This window comes from Carlito syrichta, unplaced genomic scaffold (genome assembly GCF_000164805.1).
Source record: "Carlito syrichta isolate Samal-C Ts95f unplaced genomic scaffold, Tarsius_syrichta-2.0.1 Scaffold302444, whole genome shotgun sequence".
Taxonomy (NCBI): domain Eukaryota; kingdom Metazoa; phylum Chordata; class Mammalia; order Primates; family Tarsiidae; genus Carlito; species Carlito syrichta.
The window spans coordinates 91175-99044 of record NW_007246540.1 but is presented as its reverse complement, the minus strand read 5'-3'; the positions used below and the strand labels follow the sequence as shown (position 1 = coordinate 99044).

Below are 7870 nucleotides of genomic sequence, written 5' to 3'. Positions count from 1 at the left end.
TCCACTCACCTCAGCCTCCCAAAGGCGCAGGATGACAGGCTGAGCCACCGAACCCGGCTTGAGATGGTATTCTTCACGCCTGCCCTGAGTGGGTCACGTTGCAGCCTGCTCCTCTGTCGTGGCCGTAGCGACCCCCTTTGGTCTCTCTGGGGCATCTCACTTTCCAGCTTCTCGCAGCCTGGAGCTCTGGGATCCCATCTAGCCCAGGGCCGGAAGCTGAAAACTGTATGTCCCAACCCCAGACAGATGACTTCTCAAGTTCATTCCACGTCAGGCAAGGGGAGACCCAAAAAAAAAACCCAGAACTTGCTTTTGAAAGGTGGGCCCTTATAGTACAGGCCTTCCCCACTAGCTAAGTGTTCTGGGAACCCACTGGCACCTGTGTGCAAGCTTGCATTGTTGTGAGAGGCTGAGTTTGACTTCAGTGAATTTTGGGGGGACGATCCTTTCAACGCGTTTGCCAGTTTCATGATGGGTGATTTCTGAGCGCACCTGCCCACACCATGCTGAGTGTTCAACGGTTTTTTGACCAAAATCGGCATGGCTCCCATGCCCCACCCTCCCTATTTACCAGATCTTGCCCTGATGGACCTTTTTATGTTCCCCTGCCTGGAAAAAATCCTCAAAGGGGAATGTTTTGCCGATGTAGAAGAGGTGAACCGAAAAACGGCAGAAGCACTAAAAGACATCAAAATGGATGAGTTCAAAAACTGTTTTGAGCAGTGGAAAAAGCATCTCACTAGGTGCATTACACCAAACAAAGAGTACCTTGAAGGTGACAAGTTTAAACATGTAAGAATGAATACACGGTTTTTAATAAATAAATTCCAGGGATCTTTGGGTCCCCCCCCCCGTATATTCTACATACCATGACAGATAACCCCACCTTCACTGTGTTCTGCAGGTCCCTTTCCCCTACCCAACCCAAGAATCACTATTGCTCAAAATAGATGTTATCAATAGGGCGGGCTTCCTAAAAATCAATCTGAGATTGCCACTCTCCTCAGATTGTAAACTATCAGAACATAAAACCACGGTAGGCTGTTCTTTAAGGACATTAAATCCTGAACTACATTTAAATATGGAAGTTGGACACAGATACCAGACTGAACACATGAGTCTGTCTCCCCTCCTTTCCTGAAGTCATTGTTGCCAGAAGATATTCTAAAGAATAAATCTAGCCAGGTGCAGTGGCCCACACTCACAATCCCAGCACTTTGGGAGGCCAAGGTGAGAAGATTGCTTGAGTCTAGGAGTTTGAGACCAGTCTGGACAACATAGCAAGACTCTGTCTCTACAAAAAAAAAAAAATTTTTTTAAATGAGCCAGGCATGGTAGTATGCGCCTGTAGTCCCGGCTACTTGGGAGGCTGAGGTGGAAGGATTGCCTATGCCCAGAAGGTTGAGACTGCGGTGAGCAGAGATCATGCCACTACATTCCAGCATGGGCTACAGAGTGAGACCCTGACTGAAAGAGTAGATCCATAATAGTGCTAGGGGGAAAAAAACATGAAAGAATGCTATTGGTGAACCAGAAATGTCAAGGAATCCCTAAATGGAAGAGAGCAGGTGGGCTCCAACTGACAAAAGAATAAGATCCAAGAAAAGCACACCCCGAACAGGGTGAGTGAGGACAATGGAGGAAGTGAGAGTAGCCCAGGGATTCTCCAGGTTCAGAGTCAACAGATTCCAGGTACAGGAGAGACTGAGGCATGACCAGGCTGGCTACTGCTCACAGGCTGAGAGAGCAGCACCTGGCATCGCACCTCTGGGCTCTGGATCTGACAGGCAGAGCAAGGCCTCCCAAGGAACCCACCTCAGAAAGAAGATCTCTGCCCAGCCCACCTGGCAGTGTGTCTTGTTTATCTTCTGTGATCCCCAGAGGCTCCTATGATGAGAACTTTATCTACAGAGATGTGAACTTGGTTCTCCATCACGAAGAACAATCAACAAATAATCCTAAAGCATTTGAGGAAAACCAACATCAAGAAAGAAAGGCTCAACTAACAGATTAATGGATACCTGAAGAGGAAAAAGAATAAGTAGAGCCAAAGATTTGAAAATAAATAGAATTCGTGTATTTAGAGAGATTGGAGAACATAACACTTCTGTTAAAGTAGAAGAAGGAAGAGGAGCTAGCAGCAACCATCAGTAAAAAGAGTAAAGTACAAACTTGGGGAAAATATGCAGTGGTTGAAATATTTTTTAAAAGTAGATAATGTGGGCCAGCTCAGTGGCTCAGCCTATAATCCCAGCACTTTGGGAGGCCGAGGTGAGTAGATTGCCTGAGCCCGCAGGTTCAAGACCTCATCTCTACAATAAAAAAATCAAAAATTAGCTGGGTGTGGTAGGGTGCGCCTGTAGTTCCGGCTACTTGGAAGGCTGAGGCGGAAAGATCACTGGAGCCCAGCAGGTAGAGGCTGTGGTGGCTGGGAGCATGCCACTGCACTCCAGTCTGGGCAACAGAATAAGACTCCAACTCAAAAAAAAACAAAAAACAAAAAGTAGATGATGTGGATAGCAGAATGGACACAGTTGAAGAACGAATTAATGAACTGAAAAGTTAACCAGCTAAAAGAACAGAGATAGAAAATAAAACAAAAGTTAACACATGGAGGATCAAGCCAGAGAGATCTTATCTGTGTGATAGAAATGCCAAACAAAAAGGACAGAAGGAATGGAAAAAATGAAATAAAAGTATGATAAAATAAAAATTTCAAATAGTTATAGTTTTCAGGTTGAAAGAGTTTACTAAGTGCAGAATAGGTTAACTTTTAAAAACCCTTAGCCAGACATATTATGATGACTTTTTAGAATACCAAAAACAAAGAAAATATTAGAAGCTTCCTAAGAGGAAAAAGTCCAAAAAACTGAGGAAGAGAGAATACTTACAAACTCATTTTATGAGACCAGCATTACCCTCATACCAAAGCCAGACAAGTGTACTACAAAAAGCAAAACTTATAGACCAATACTCCTGATGAACATAGATGCAAAAATCCTCAACAAAATACTAGCAAACCAAATTCAACAGGACATCGAAAGATTTCTTCACCATGGTTAGCTGCCCAACCCACAGGCTGGCATTAAGTGGGATGCAAGGATGGTTCAACATATACAAATCAATAAATGTGACACACAACATTGACAGAATGAAGGGCGTAATTGATATGATCATCTCAACAGTTGCAAGAAAGACATTTGACAAAACTCAACACCTTTTCATGAGTAAAAACAAAAAAACTCAATGAATTAGGCATAGAAAGAAAGTACCTAAATATAATAAATGCTATATATGTAACATCATACTCAGTGGTGAAAAGTCAAAAACTTTTTTCTCTAATACACAATACAGAAAGAACAGTCTCTTCAATAAAGGTGTTACTGAAAAGAAAAAGTGAATAACTTTCAAAAGTATCCGTTGGCATTAGATTTCTCATCAATAAAAGTGCATACTAGAAGACAGTGAAATAGTATATTCAAAATTATGAGGAAAATGTGTTCTTAACCTGAACCATTCTGATCAGCGTTCAAGTAGCAAAGCAAAAAGAAAAAATTTATAGAAGTGTGAGAACCCAGAAAGCTTGTTCCCCCACATAACCCTTCCTTGAAGCAATTACACAAGTGTGTACTTCCAACAGAATGAAAAATGAATCAAAGAAGCAAAATGACAAGAATCATGATATCAGTACAAAATATATAAAGATTATAGTTATGAACAAATAAATTATAAAATTTCTATTAAGCCCAAGTAATGGCTAAAGGAAAAAATGTTCAAAACCTTAACAACAATTTGGAAACAAAATCCCACATTATCTCGAGAAGATAAAGTGAAGTGGTAGACTGAGAAACATGAAACTGTGCTAAGATTCTTCTCTGGTTTGGGGGGAAGAAATGTACTGTTTAACTCTACATATAACTAAGGTAAAGGTATGTATAAACACGTATGTCGATATGTAAAGGTCAACCCCTAGAAAAATAGAAATGGGCCAGGTGTGGTGGCTCACGCCTGTAATTCCAGCACTTAGGGAGGCCGAGGTAAGAGGATTGCCTGAGCCCAGGGGTTTCAGACCAGCCTGGGCAATATAGCAAGACCTCATCTCAAAAAAAAAAAAAAATGAGCCAGGCATGGTGGTGCATGCCTATAGTTCCAACACTTTGGGAGGCCAATGCAAGAGGATTTCCTGAGCCCAGGAGTTCAAAAGCAGCCTGGGCAACATGGCAAGACTTTGTTTCTACACTAAGTCAAAAAATTAACCAAGTGTGGTGGTGTGTCCCTGTAGTCCCAGCTACTCAGGAGGCTGAGGCAGAAGAATCACCTAAGCCCCATAGGTCAAGGCTACAATAGCTGTGAACGTGCAACTGTACTCCACCTCGAAAGAAGATAAAAAGAAGGAAAGAAAGCAAAGAAAAGAAAGACAGAAATAAAATGTGTTACCTAAACCACTAGAGGAAAAAAAATGAACAAAGAAAACCTAAGCAACTTATGCCCTACAGTCTGGGCAACAGAGTGAGACTCCAACTCAAAAAAAAAAAGGAAGGAAGGCAAAAGTAGAAATTAAACAAAATAAACTATGGCAATTAGATCCATAGATAAGATGGCCAGAATAAGACCAAAGACATTAGTAATCACTAAAAAATTAAATGAGTTAAGTTTCTCTACTAAAAGATAGGTAGTCTCATGTTGTCTTTAGGACATCCAGCTGGCTGGGTGTCATGGCTCACGTATATAATCCCAGCATTTTGGGAGGCCAAGGTGAGAGGATTGCCTGAGCCCACAGGTTTGAGACCAGCCGGGCAATTTGGTAAGACCTCATCTCTACGATAAACCAAAAAATTAGCCGGGCGTGGTGAAGCGCATCTGTAGTTCCAGCTATTTGGAAGGATAAGGTGGGAAGATTGCCTGAGCCCAGCAGGTAGAAGCTACAGTGGCCATTGCACTCCAGCCTGGGCGACAGAGACTACTACTCAAAAAATAAATAAATAAATAAGTTCAGCTTTACCCTGTTCATAATAGGTATAATAAAATAAAATGACCTAAAGAGAATGAAAATAATGAAATAGAAAGGGAATACCAGATAATGCTCACAATGCAGATGCAACAATAGCAATTATCAGAAGAAGTAGAATTCCGGGTGAAAGGCCTTAAACAAGATGGAAAAAAGATACTTGATAGTAATAAAAGGTATCATCCGTCAAGAATATATAACAGTCATAAAACTACATGAGCCTAACAATATAGTTTGGAAATGTATCCACCAGACACGGATAGAACTATAAAGAGAAAATACACACACACAGAAGGAAATTTAATACAGCTTGTAGAAAATGACAAATCAAATACAACAAAAGAGAAGAGAGCATAAAGAACATTTAAATAATATAAGTAACAAATGTAATCTAATAGATTTGCACTCTGTAAATCACATAAGAAACCCACATTCTTCTTAAACATTCAGAAACGTTCACAAAAATTCGCCAAGATTCAAGTCATAAAGAATTCAGCGCATTCTAAAACTTTTCCCACTTCAATACAGCAAAACGAGAACATAACCTTAAAAACAACAGTCCTTCCGAAATCCATCTGCTTAAAATATTTGTCACTCCCCTAAATAACTCAAAACTGTAACTATTTTGTCATGTGCCACATAGTCACGTGTCACATAGCACATTTACACTCATGTGACACATAGCGACATTTTGGCCAACAGCGGACTGCATGTACAATGGAGCTGAAAGATTCTGTTGCCAGCTGTAGTGACATCACAGCTGTCACAATGCTGGAGCTCAGCACGTTATTCACATGTTTGTGGTGATGCTGGTGTAAACAAATCTATTGCCGGTTATATAAAAACATAGCACCAAGCCAGGCTCAGTGGCTCAGCCTGTAATCTCGCACCTTTGGGAGACTGAGGTGAGTGGATTGCCTGAGCCCGCGGGTTCGAGACCCGCCTGGGCAGCGAGACCTCATCTCTACAATAAATCAAAAAATCAGCTGGGCGTGGAAGCGCATGCCTGTAATTCCGGCTACTTGGAAGGCTGAGGCGGAAGGATTGCCAGAGCCCAGCAGGTCGAGGCTGCGGTGGCCGGGAGCAGCCACTGCACTCCAGACTGGGTGACAGAGTGAGACTCCAACTCAAAAAAAAAACAAAAAAAAAAAAAAAAAATAGCACCTACAATTACGTATAGTACATAATACTTGACACAGATAATAAATGATTCCGTTACTGGTTTACGTATTGACTATACAATACTTTCTTAAGATTTTAATTTTTTTTTTTAATTTTTTATTGCATACATGTTGCCCAGGCTGGTCTTGAACTCCTGAACTCAAGTGAACCTTCTTACATCAGCCTCCCAAAGTGCTGGGATTGCAGGAGTGAGTCACCGCACCTGGCTTTATAATACTTTTTTGTAATAATTATTCCTTTAACTTTTATGTTTGAAAAAGGTAAGAAAAAGAATAGCAAAATCACCCCCACGTATGGAGAATGCATGTATAAAAATAAAAGCATACATTAATAAAATATAACAACCACGTCCTTCATGAGGTATTCCAGCAGTGTTGTCATAGGCGAGGACATCTCCATGTATGTTATTGCCCCAGTGGGACAAGATCTGGATTGAAGTAGAAAACAGTGGTATCAGTGATCCTGACCTTATATAGGTCCAGGCTAAAGTTTTTAACAAAAAAAAAAAGTTTTTTAAGAATTTATTTAAGAGAAAAAAATTTTATAATAAAGATATGAAAAAAGAAAATACTTGGTACATCTGTACAGTGTGTCTGTATTTTAAGCTAAGGAGTATCACAAAAGACTCAAAAAGTTAAAATAAATGAATAAATAAAGTAAAAAAAGTTGGCCGGGCATGGTGCCTCACACCTGTAATCCCAGCACTTTGGGAGGCTGAGGTGGGAGGCTTGCTTGGGTCCAGGAGTTTGAGGCTAGTCTGGGCAACATAGTAAGACCTCGTCTCTACAAAAAATTTAAAAAGTAGCCGGGCGTGGTGGCATGTGCCTGTAGTCCCAGTTACTCGGGAGGCCGAGGCAGGAGGATCACTTGAACCTGGGAGATCGAAGCTGCAGTGAGCCTTGATCATGCCACTGCACTCCAGCCTGGGAGACAGAGCAAGACGCTGTCTCTAAAACATAAAAAGAAAATAACGTAAAGTCAAAAAAGTTGTAGTAAGCTAAGGTTAACTTATTATTAAAAAAAGAAAAATATTTTTCGTAAACACAGTATAGCGGGAGTGCAAAGTGTTCATAAAGCCTACAGCAACACACAGCAATGCCCTGGGCTTTCACATTTATTCACTACTCACTCATTCGACTTCCAGTTCTACAAGCTCCATCCACGGCAAGTCCCCTGTACAGGTGTGTCATTGTTTATATTTTATGCCACATTTTTTACTGTACTTTGTGTTTAGATGCACAAATACCATTGTGTTACAGCTGCCCACAGTATTCAGTGCAGTCACGTGCCATACAGGTTTTAGGCCAAGAGCAGTAGACCTGCACCACATAGCCTAGGTGCATGGTAGGCAAATACTGTCTAGGTGAGTACATCCTGTGATGTTCACACAGCAACAGAGTCTTCTAACGACGCATTTCTCAGAACGTGACCCCGTTGATAGGCGACGCATGATTGTGCATAAAAATTAGAGCGTGAGAACACGATATCTTCAATATAAGATGCACCAATCAATATCAAAGAAGAATGTAGAGCCTAAAGTGTATTAAAAGAACAATCTATATTAAATAAACCAATCGATAACAAAAGAAGAGCAAAATCATCAAAGAAAAATGTAGAGCCTAAAGTGTATGAAAAGAACTATATATATATATATATATATATAATTTTTTTTTTTTGAGT

General features: G+C 40.7%; 1 protein-coding gene across 1 annotated transcript in view; it reads left to right on the top strand.

Moving 5' to 3' along the window:
* The window catches only part of CACNA1C (calcium voltage-gated channel subunit alpha1 C), a 636553-nt gene that overhangs the window by 593534 nt on the left and 35149 nt on the right, over positions 1-7870 (top strand). The gene's annotated exons all lie outside the window — the stretch shown is intronic.